The sequence below is a fragment of the Salvelinus sp. IW2-2015 genome, linkage group LG19 (assembly GCF_002910315.2).
Source record: "Salvelinus sp. IW2-2015 linkage group LG19, ASM291031v2, whole genome shotgun sequence".
Lineage (NCBI taxonomy): Eukaryota > Metazoa > Chordata > Actinopteri > Salmoniformes > Salmonidae > Salvelinus > Salvelinus sp. IW2-2015.
This window is the reverse complement of record NC_036859.1, coordinates 32996235-33008259: the sequence shown is the minus strand read 5'-3', so window position 1 is coordinate 33008259 and position 12025 is coordinate 32996235. Positions and strand designations below refer to the sequence as shown.

The 12025-nt window shown below is 44.3% G+C and overlaps 1 long non-coding RNA gene across 1 annotated transcript in view; it reads left to right on the top strand.

Annotated features, from left to right (window-relative positions):
* The window catches only part of LOC111979386 (uncharacterized), a 9247-nt gene extending 7085 nt beyond the window's left edge, over positions 1-2162 (top strand). Inside the window, exon 3 of the long non-coding RNA XR_002879326.2 lies at positions 2061-2162. This is a non-coding gene — a long non-coding RNA (uncharacterized lncRNA). The remainder of the gene's footprint in view (positions 1-2060) is intronic.
* The last annotated feature ends 9863 nt before the right edge of the window (positions 2163-12025 follow it).

The window sequence follows — 12025 nt, the reverse complement described above, 5'->3', positions numbered from 1 at the left end:
TGTGTGTGTGTGTGTGTGTCCGTGTGTGTGTGATGTGTGGGGTGTTGCTGTGTGGTGTGGCGTGTGGTGTGTGTGTCGTGGGTGTGTGTCAAGACACACGGAGAGATACATGTTTGTTTGGGACTGTGTGTTGTGCTGTGTGTATGTGTGTGATGTGTGTGTGTGTTACACAACGGAGAGATACATGTTAGTTTTGGACTGTGTGGTGTGTGTGTGTGTGTGTTGTGTGTGTGTGTGTGTGTTGTGTGTGTTAACCAAACGGAGAGATACATGTTTGTTTGGACTGTAGTGTTACACAAACATGATATAGTCTACACAAACATGTATCTCTCTGTTTGTGTGTGTGATTGTCACCATTTTTTTTTTTTTATATAAGCTTGGCGGTTCCAGCCTGAATGCTGATTGGCTGACAGCCGTAGGTATATCAGACCGTATGCCAGGTATGACAAAACATTTTTTTACTGTTGGTAACCAGTTTATAATAGTTATAAGGCACCTAGGGGTTTGTAGGTAATATGGCCAATATAGCAGTGTGTGTGTGTATACCTTAAAGAAGCAAAGCGAACTGGATTCAAAGTGAGCTTAACAGGCAACTAGAGATCTGGTTGTATATGTGTTGCCAGTATTTTTTGTCTAATTCTTTTATTTTCCTCTTCTTTCATTCATCTTTCCAGGTTGGATGGAGGAGTTCATGTTGCTTGGCAACGTGCTGTTCTACAGAACTTCACCTCGGCTGCAACGCTGCATGTCATCATCCACAGGCTGGCAGACTCTCTGGGTGGGTGGCGAGAGGATGAAGGACACTGGGCTGTGTTGTGTTTACCCCATACGAGGGACTGCTTGTTGTAGAAAACAGAGGGCAAGGAGGCAGTGTTCTGCTGTCTTAGTGATGCACACAGAGAAGAATTGGGTCTGTGGATGGAAATAGTAATGTGTTAATAAAACCAGAGAAAGCATGACGGGTCTTGTGGTGGAATAGTAATGTGTTTGAAAGACAAAAGCTACCCTTGAGTCCCAAAACAACACCCTCAATCTCAGAATAAGGCTTTGTTTCTCCTGTGTTCTCATCTGAGAGATTGATTGCCTTTGATGGTGTTGTGCTGCCTCATAAGAAAAAGATAGTTCAAGTTGACGTGTGTGTGTGTGCCACGCGCGTCTTGTCTTTACAATACATTCTTGCCTCTTTGTGACATGGTCGTGTAGGCTGTGGTCTCTTTCTGTAGCGAGCGAGTGCAGAAGGCAGAAGAGCGTGGCACCGCTGATACACACAATGACGTGACTGCCTCAAGAGGCCAGAAGCTCAGCTCTCAGCTGTTCCTCATCAAGGTACAACCAAGAGACAATGCTTATGTTCCCAACTAGAGCATGGTACTCAAACTCTTACCTACAAGTGTCCGAGAGCCTTGCTTATTCTGTTATTACCTGCCAAGTGAAATTTCTACCACACTGAGTGTCCCAGTCTAAATCACATTTTATTTGTCACATAGAGTCTTTTCAGCAGATGTTAGTGTGGGCTGTAGCGACGAATGCTTGTGTATTCTTAAGCTCAAACAGCTGCAGTAATATCTAACAATTTCACAACATTACACACCAATCTACACCGTGTGTGTGTGTGTGTGTGTGTGTGTGTGTGTGTGTGTGTACACAAACGGAGAGATACATGTTTGTTTGGACTGTGTGTGTCTACACAAACATGTATGTCTACACAAACATGTATCTCTCTGTTTGTGTGTGTGTGTACACATTTTTTTTTTTTTATATAAGCTTGGCGGTTCCAGCCCTGAATGCTGATTGGCTGACAGCCGTGGTATATCAGACCGTATGCCACGGGTATGACAAAACATTTATTTTTACTGTTGGTAACCAGTTTATAATAGTTATAAGGCACCTAGGGGGTTTGTGGTATATGGCCAATGCAGTGTGTGTGTGTATACCTTAAGAAAGCAAGCGAACTGGATTCAAAGTGAGCTTAACGGCAACTAGAGATCTGGTTGTATATGTGTTGCCAGTATTTTTTGTCTAATTTCTTTATTTTCCTCTTTCTTTCATTCATCTTCCAGGTTGGTGGAGGAGTTCATGTTGCTTGGCAACGTGCTGTTCTACAGACACTTCACCTCGCTGCAACGCTGATGTCATCATCCACAGGCTGGCAGACTCTCTGGGTGGGTGGCGAGAGGAGAGGACACTGGGCTGTGTGTGTGTTTACCCCATAGAGGACAATGGCTTTGTTGTAGAACGAGGGCAAGGAGGCAGTGTCTCTGCTGTCTTGTAGCACACAGAGAAGATTGGGTCTGTGGTGGAATAGTAATGTGTTAAAAGACCAGAGAAGATTGGGTCTGTGGTGGAATAGTAATGTGTTGAAAGACAAAGCTTCCCTTAGGTTCCAAAACACCCTCAATCTCAGATGAGGCTTTGTTTCTCCTGGTGTTCTCTCTGAGAGATTGATTGCCTTTGATGGTGTTGTGCTGCCCTCTCTGTAAGAAAAAAGTAGTTCAAGTTGACGTGTGTGTGTGTGCCCGCGCGTCTTGTCTTTACAATACATTCTCTGCCTCTTTGTGACATTGGTGTGTAGGCTGTGGTCCTCTTCTGTAGCGGAGGTGCAGAAGCAGGCGTCCCGCTGTAACGATGACGTGACTGCCTCCGAGAGAGTCCAGGAGCTCAGCTCTCAGCTGTTCTTCATCATGGTACAACCAAGACAATGCTTAATGTTCCCACTAGAGCATGGGTACTCAACTCTTACCCTACAAGGTCCGGAGCCTGCTTATTCTGTTTTACCTGCCAAGGAATTTCATCCACCTGGTGTCCCAGTTCTAAATCACATTTTATTTGTCACATAGAYGTCTTTAGCAGATGTTATTGTGGGTGTAGCGAAATGCTTGTGTTTCTAGCTCCAACAGTGCAGTAATATCTAACAATTTCACAACAATACACACCAATCTAAAGTAAAGGAATGGAATTAAGAATATGTAAATATTTGGGCAAGCAATGTCAGAGCGGCATAGACTAAGATACAGTATATACATATGAGGAGTAATGCAAAATATGTAAACATTAAAGTGGCCTGTGATTTCAAGTCTATGTATATAGGGCAGCAGCCTCTAATGTGTTAGTGATGGCTGTTTAACAGTCTGATGGCCTTGAGATAGAAGCTGTTTTTCAGTCACTCGGTTCCAGCTTTGATGCACCTGTAATGACCTTGCCTTCTGGATGATAGCAGGGTGAACAGGCAGTGGCTCGGGTGGTTGTTGTCCTTGATGAGCTTTTTGGCCTTCCTGTGACATTGGGCGCTGTAGGTGTCCTGGAGGGCAGGTAGTTTTCCCCCGGTGACGCGTTGGGCAGACCACACTACCCTCTGAAGAGCCCTGCGGTTGCAGGCGTTGCAGTTGCCGTACCAGGCGGTGATACAGCCTGACAGGATGCTCTCAGTTGTGCATCTGTAAAAAATAATATTCAGCCTCCTGAGGTTGAAGAGGCACGGTTGCGCCTTCACCACACTGTCTGTGTGGGTGGACAATTTCAGTTGTACGCTGAAGAACTTGGAAGATTTCCACCTTCTCCACTGTTGTCCCGTCGATGTGGATAGGGGGGTGCTCCCTCTGCTGTTTCCTGAAGTCCACAATCAGCTCCTTTGTTTTGTTGACGTTGGATGAGAGGATATTTTCCTGGCACCACACTCCCAGGGCCCTCACCTCCTCCCTGCAGACTGTCACATAATTTTTGGTAATTAAGCCTACTACTGTTGTCGTCAGCAAACTTGATGATTGAGTTGGAGGCGTGCGAGGCCACGCAGTCATGGGTGAACAGGGAGTACAGGAGGGGACTGAGAACGCATCCCTGTACGGTCCCAGTGTTGAGTATCAGCGAGCAGCAGGAAAATAGCGGGGCTATATACAGGGGGATCCGGTACAGAATCGTAGTGTGGGGACACTGGTGTCGAGGTAATATGTACATGTAGGTAGAGTTATTAAAGTGACTATGCGTAGATGATAACAAAGAGTAGCTGCAGCGTAGAAGAGGGGGCAATGCAAATAGTCTGGGTAGCCATTTGATTAGATGTTCAGGAGTCTTTTGGCTTGGGTGTAGAAGCTTTTTAGAAGCCACTTGGACCTAGACTTGGTGCTCCAGTACCGCTTGCCGTGCCTAAGCAGAGGGAACAGTCTATGACTAGGGTGGCTAGAGTCTTTGACAGTTTTTAGGGCCTTCCTCTGACACCGCCTGGTATAGAGGTCCTGGATGRCAGGAAGCCTCCCCCCGGTGATGTACTGGGCCATGCGCACTACCCTCTGTAGTGCCTTGCTGTCGGAGGCCAAACAGTTGCCATACCAGGCAGTGATGCAACCCGTCAGGATGCTCTCGATGGTGCAGCTGTAAAACCTTTTGAGGATCTGAGGACCCAATGCCAAGTCTTTTCATTCTCCTGAGGGGAAATAGATTTTGCCCTCTTCACGACTGTCTTTGTGTGCTTGGACCATGTTAGTTTGTTGGTGACGTGGACGCCAAGGAACTTGTCGATGAGAATGGGGGCGTGCTCGGTCCTGCTTTTCCTGTAGTCCACAATCATCTCCTTTGTATTGATCACGATGAGGGAGAGGTTGTTGTCCTTGCACCACATGGTCAGGTCTCTGACCTCCCTGTAGGCTTGTCTCATCATTGTCGGTGATCAGGTGTTGTGTCATCGGGAAACTTAATGATGGTGTTGGAGTCGTGCCTGGCCGTGCAGTCATGGGTGAACAGGGAGTATAGGAGGGGACTGAGCACGCACCCCTGAGGGGCCCCCATGTTGAGGATCAGCGTGGCGGGTATGTTACTACCTACCCTTACAACCTGGGGGCGGCCCGTCAGGAAGTCCAGGATCCAGTTGCAGAGGGAGGTGTTTAGTCCCAGGGTCCTTCGCTTAGTGATGCGCTTTGAGGGCACTATGGTGTTGAACGCTGAGCTGTAGTCAATTAATAGCATTCTCACATAGGGGTTCCTTTTGTCCAGGTGTGAAAGGGCAGTGTGGTGTGCAATAGAGATGACATGATCTGTTGGGGCGGTATGCAAATTGGAGTGGGTCTAGGGTTTCTGGGATAGTGGTGTTGATGTGAGCCATGACCAGCATTTCAAAGCATTTCATGGCTACAGACGTGAGTGCTAAGGGTCGGTAGTCATTTTCGCAGGTTACCTTAGTGTTCTTGGGCACAGGGACTATGGTGTCTGCTTGAAACATGTTGGTATTACAGACTCAGACAGGGAGAGGTTGAAAATGTCAGTGAGGACACTTGCCAGTTGGTCAGCGCATGCTCAGAGTACACGTCCTGGTAATCCGTCTGGCCCTGTGGTCTTGTGAATGTTGACCTGTTTAAAGATCTTACTCACATCGACTGAGGAGAACGTGATCACACAGTCGTCTGGAACAGCTGATGCTCTCATGCATKTTTCAGTGTTACTTACCTCAAAGCTAGCATAGAAGTTATTTAGCTCGTCTGGTAGGCTTGTGTCACTGGGCAGCTCTCGGCTGTGCTTCCCTTTGTAGWCTGTAATAGTTTGCAAGCCCTGCCTGTGTAGTACGATTTGATCTTAGTCCTGTATTGACGTTTTGCTTTTCTGATTGTTCGTCGGTGGGCATAGCGGGATTTCTCATAAGCTTCTGGGTTAGAGTCCCGCTCCTTGAAAGCTGCAGCTCTACCCTTTAGCTCAGTGCGAATGTTGCCTGTAATCCATGACTTCTGGTTGTGGTATGTACTAGAGGTCGACTGATTATGATTTTTCAACGCCGATAACGATTATTGGAGGACCAAAAAAAGCCGATACCGATCAATCGGACAATTTTTATATATATATTTGTAATGACAATTACAACAATACTGAATGAACAATGAACACTTTTATTTTAACTTAATATAATACAGAAATAAAATCTATTTAGTCTCAAATAAATAATGAAACATGCTCAATTTGGTTTAAATAATGCAAAAACAGTGTTGAAGAAAGTAAAAGTGCAATATGTGCCATGTAAAAAAGCTAACGTTTACGTTCCTTGCTCAGAACATATGAAAGCTGGTGGTTCAATATTCCCAGTTCTTCAATATTCCCAGTAAATAAATATTAGGTTGCAGATATTATAGGAATTATGACGCGTCGACTTTCTCTCTATACCATTTGTATTTCATATACCTTTGACTATTGGATGTCCTAATAGGCAATTTAGTATTRCCAGCCTAATCTCAGGAGTCATAAACAGCGCTGTGATCAAGCATTTCTAAGAGCTGCTGGAAAACGCAGTAAAGTTTGAATGAATGCTTACGAGCCTGCTGCTGCCTACCACCGCTCAGTCCGACTGCTCTGTCAAATCATAGACTTAATTATAATATAATGAACACAGAAATACGAGCCTTAGGTCATTAATATGGTCAAATCCGGAAACTATCATTTCGAATACAAAACATTTATTCTTTCAGTGAAATACGGACCTTTCCRTATTTTATTGAACGGGTGGCAACCCTAAATCTAAATATTGCTGTTACATTGCACAAACTTCAATGTTATGTCATAATTATGTAAAATTCTGACAAATTAGTTTGCAACGAGCCAGGCAAACTGTTGCATATACCCTGACTCTGTGTGCAATGAACGCAAGAGAAGTGACACAATTTCCCTAGTTAATATTGCCTGCTAACATGAATTGCTTTCAACTAAATATGCAGTTAAAAAAAATATACTTCTGTGTATTGATTTTTAAAAAGGCAAAARATGTTTATGGTTAGGTACATTCGTGCAACGATTGTGCTTTTTTTGCAAATGATCCTTTGTTAAATCATCACCCGTTTGGCGAAGAAGGCTGTGATTCGATGATAAATTATCAGGCACCGCACTGATTATATACAACACAGGACAAGCTAGTTAACCTAGTAATATCATCAACTATGTGTAGTTAACTAGTTAACTATTGATTGTTTTTTATAAGATAAGTTTAATGCTAGCTAGCAACTTACCTTGGCTCCTTGCTACACTTGCGTATCAGGTGGTCAGCCTGCCACGCAGTTTCCTCCTGGAATGCAATATAATCGGCCATAATCGGCACTTGAAATCGACCCTAATTAATCGGCCATGCCAGTCGACCTCTAGTTTGTACGTACGGTCACTGTGGGGACGACGTCATCGATGCACTTATTGATGAAGCCAGCGACTGATGTGGTGTACTCCTCAATCCCATCGGAAGAATCCCGGAACATATTCCAGTCTGTGCTAGAAAAACAGTCCACTAGTTTAGCATCTGCTTCAWMTGACCATTTGGTGCTTCCTGCTTTAATTTTTGCTTGTAAGCAGGAATCAGGAGGATATAATCATGGTCAGATTTGCCTAATGGAAGGCAATGGAGAGCTTTGTACATGTCTCTGTGTGTGGAGTAAAGGTGGTCTAGAGTTTTTTTTGATCCCCCCCCCCCTCTGGTTGCACATTTAACATGCTGATAGAAATGAGGTAAAACTGATATAAGTTTCCCTGCATTAAAGTCCCCGGCCACTAGGAGCGCCGCCTCTGGATGAGTGTTTTCCTGTTTGCTTATGGCGGAATACAGCTCATTGAGTGCGGTTTTAGTGCCAGCATCGGTCTGTGGTGGTATGTAGACAGTTAAGAAAAATACAGATAGGTAGATAGTGTGGTCTACAGTTTATCATGAGATACTCTAAAAAAAAAACAACCTCGAGACTGCCTTAGATATCGTGCACCAGCTGTTATTTACAAATATACATAGACCGCCGCCCCGTGTCTTACCAGAGGCTGCTGTTCTATCCTGCCGATAGTGTATAACCTGCCAGCTGTATGTTATTAATGTCGTCGTTCAACCACAACTCTGTGAAACATAAGATATTACAGTTTTTAATGTCCCGTTGGTAGGATATACGTGCTTTCAGTTTGTCCCATTTATTTTCCAGCAATTGAACGTTGGCTAACAGTACGAATGGCAAAGGCAGATTAGCCACTTGTTGCCTGATCCTCATAAGGCACACCGATCTCTGTTTCTTTCTCCAGCGAATGACTGGTTTGAGGCCCTGTTCGGGTGTTTGGAGTATATCCTTCCCATCTGACTCATTAAAGAAAAATTATTCATCCAACTTGAGGTGTGTAATTGCTGTTCTGATGTCCAGAAGCTCTTTTCGGTCATAAGAGACGGTAGCAGCAACATTATGTACAAAATAAGTTCCAAACAAAATCGCACAGTTGGTTAAGAGTCAATAAAAGAGCAGCCATCCTCTCCTGTGCCATCACTGCAGTGCGATGGCGATTGCATCGTCTGTGGATCTATTGGGGTGGTAAGCAAATTGAAGTGAGTCTAGGGTGTCAGGTAAGGTAGAGGTGATATGATCCTTATCTAGCCTCTCAAAGCACTTCCATGATGACAAGTGAGTGCTATGGGGCGATAGTCATTTAGTTCAGTTACCTTTTGCTTTCTTGGGTACAGGAACAATGGTGGACATCTTGATGCATGTGGGGACAGTAGACTGGGATAGGGAGAGATTGAATATGTCCGTAAACACTCCAGCCAGCTGGTCTGCGCATGTTCTGAGGATGCAGCTAGGGGAGACAGTGGAACGGGCTTCGAGGTCCAGTTGAGTTAGAGGGTATACTAGGCCTGACTTGAAATAGTATTTGTTTTCTTTCAAGTACCTTTGGCATTTGATTGAGTCTATTTAGTGTTAGATGGTGATGTAGTTTTGGAACTTGTCTATTGGTTCCATCTATTTGAAAGAAAACAAATACAATTTGAACCCAGGGCTGTTACACAAAGATCTCCAGTTAGGACTCTCCAGTTAGGACTTTACTTCGCTCCAGTTAGGACTTCAGGGCAGTCCCAGCATTGCACTCTGCTGACTGTTATTTGCCCCCCTGCAGGAGAGTGGTCCTTTGGACTGGTACATCTACTGCATCTTGCCTATGCCGTTCTGTACCATCACTCATTCATATATCTTTATGTACATATTCTTTATCCCTTTACACTTGTGTGTATAAGGTAGTAGTTGTGGAATTGTTAGGTTAGATTACTTGTTGGTTATTACTGCATTGTCGGAACTAGAAGCACAAGCATTTCGCTACACTTGCATTAACATCTGCTAACCATGTGTATGTGACAAATAAAATTTTATTTGATTTGGAACTTCTCATGTAGATTGTAGCACTATAGCAAGCTTATAAAGCTTGACGTTGTATCAATGGAGAGGAGTCACTCGTGGATGGTAACCTGGGTCGCGTTCGCTAGGCACAATATGGAAGAAAGAACCTCCATTTCTGTTTTCTTAACTTGTCAAATAAAGTTTTGCTACGGTCTGCCCTAATGAACAAGACCATGGTTGTATTGATAAGTGCACGCCCAAGCAAGCCATAGCAAAACGTTTTGAAACTGGGGAGGTACTACCCGGATAACAAACACTCATTTACGTTTTCTGTTGAACGTTTTTGCGTTCTCTCCCCGAATAAACATGACCCAGATAAATGATCAGGAAGAGATTCTCATGTTTGGGATGAACAGAATGAATGCAGAGGTGTGTAGTTGGAGATGTGTAAAGTTGTGTTATGGTCATGTTCTTAAGGGTTTACAGGGTCTGGTGACATTCCATTTCCACAAGGGAGTTGACTGGTGTGGGCTGTAGAAGAGCCAGGGAGCCTAGTGTATGGCAGGTAAGAAGACACGGAGAGACGCACGCAAACTACCTGCCCTCCAGGACACCTACAGCACCCGATGTCACAGGAAGGCCTTAAAGTTCATCAAGGACAACAACCACCCGAGCCACTGCCTGTTCACCCCGCTATCATCCAGAAGGCGAAGTCAGTAAAGGTGCCTTTCCTGTCTTGCAGGAAACCACGCACAGAACGAGCAGTATGGCTGGTGGCATTGTCATGCTGGAGGGTCATGTCAGGATGAGCCTGCAGGAAGGGTACCACATGAGGGAGGATGATTTCTTCCCTGTAACGCACAGTGTTGAGATTGCCTGCAATGACGACAAGCTCAGTGACGCTGTGACACACCGCCCCAGACCATGACGGACCCTCCAGCTCCAAATCGATCCCGCTCCAGAGTACAGGCCTCGGTGTAACGCTCATTCCTTCGAYGATAAATGCAAATCCGACCATCACCCCTGTTGAGACAAAACCGCGACTCGTCAGTGAAGAGCACTCAGCGACGGTGGGTTTGTGCCCATAGGTGACACTGTTGCCGGTGATGTCTGGTAAGGACCTGCCGTACAACAGGCCTACAAACCCTCAGTCCAGCCTCTCTCAGCCTATTGAGGACAGTCTGCGCACTGATGGAGTTCCTGGTGTACCTCGGGCAGTTGTTGCCATCCTGTACCTGTCCCGCAGGTGTGATGTTCGGATGTACCGATCCTGTGCAGGTGTTGTTACACGTGGTCTGCCCACTGCGAGGACGATCAGCTGTCGGTCCTGTCTCCCTGTAGTGCTGTCTTAGGCGTCTCACAGTACGGGCATTGCAATTTATTTCCCAGACCACATCTATAGTCCTCATGCCTCCTTGCAGCATGCCTTTTCAGAGTCAGTAGAAAGGCCTCTTTAGTGCCCTAAGTTTTCCTAACTGTGACTTTATTTGCCTACCGTCTCTAAGCTGTTAGTGTCTTAACGACTTTTCCACAGGTGCATGTTTATTAATTGTTTATGGTTTATTGAACAAGCATGGGAAACAGTGTTTAAACCCTTTACAATGAAGATCTGTAAAGTTATTTGGATTTTTACAAATTGTCTTTGAAAAACAGGGTCCTGAAAAAGGGACGTTTCTATTTTTGCTGAGTTTAGTACCCGCAAAACACCAGTCTCAACGTCAACAGTGAAGAGGCGACTCCAGGATGTTTTGCCTTCGAGACGGAGTTCCTCTGTCCAGTGTCTGTGTTCTTTTGCCCATCTTAATATTTTATTTTTATTGGCAGGTCTTAGATATAGCTTTTTCTTTGCAACTCTGCCTAGAAGACSCGATCCCGGAGTTGCCTCTTCACTGTTGACATTGAGACTGGTGTTTTTCTGGTACTATTTAATGAATCTGCCAGTTGAGGACTTGGGAGGTGTCTGTTTCTCAAACTAGACACTAATGTACTTGTCCTCTTGCTCAGTTGTGCACCGGGGCCTCCCACTCTTTCTATTCTAGCTAGAGCCAGTTTGCACTGTTCTGTGAAGGGAGTAGTACACAGCGTTGTACGAGATCTTCAGTTTCTTGGCAATTTCTCGCATGGAATAGCCTTCATTTCTCACAACAAGAATAGACTGATGAGTTTCAGAAGAAGGATCTTTGTTTCTGGCCATTTTGAGCCTGTAATCGAACCCACAAATGCTGATGCTCCAGATACTCAACTAGTCTAAAGAAGGTCAGTTTTATTGCTCTTTTAATCAGCACAACAGTTTTCAGCTGTGCTAACATAATTGCAAAAGGTTTTTGTTATGATCAATTAGCCTTTTAAAATGATAAACTTGGATTAGCTAACACAACGTGCCATTGGAGTGATGGTTGCTGATAATGGACCTCTGTACGCCTATGTAGATATTCCATAAAAAAATCTGCCGTTTCTAGCTACAAAAGTCATTTACAACATTAACAATGTCTACACTGTATTTCTGATCAATTTGATGTTATTTTAATAGACCAAAAATGTTATTTTCTTTCAAAAACAAGGACATTTCTAAGTGACCCCAAACTTTTGAGCGGTAGTGTACATAATCACTGGCCACTTTAATGTTTACATATTTTGCATTACTCATCTCATATGTAGATACTGTATTCTCTTGTACTGTATCTTAGTCTATGCTGCTCTCACATTGCTCGTCCAAATATTTATATATTCTTAATTCCATTCATTTACTTAGATTTGTGTGTATTGTTGTGAAATTGTTAGATATTACTGCACTGTTGGAGCTAGAAACGCAAGCGTTTCGCTACACCCACAATAACATCTGCTAAGCACGTGTATGTGACCAATACAATTTGATTTGAAAAGACTCACTGAATGATTTAGCATATTCGCTATACTTAGTGAGATTGACGCCC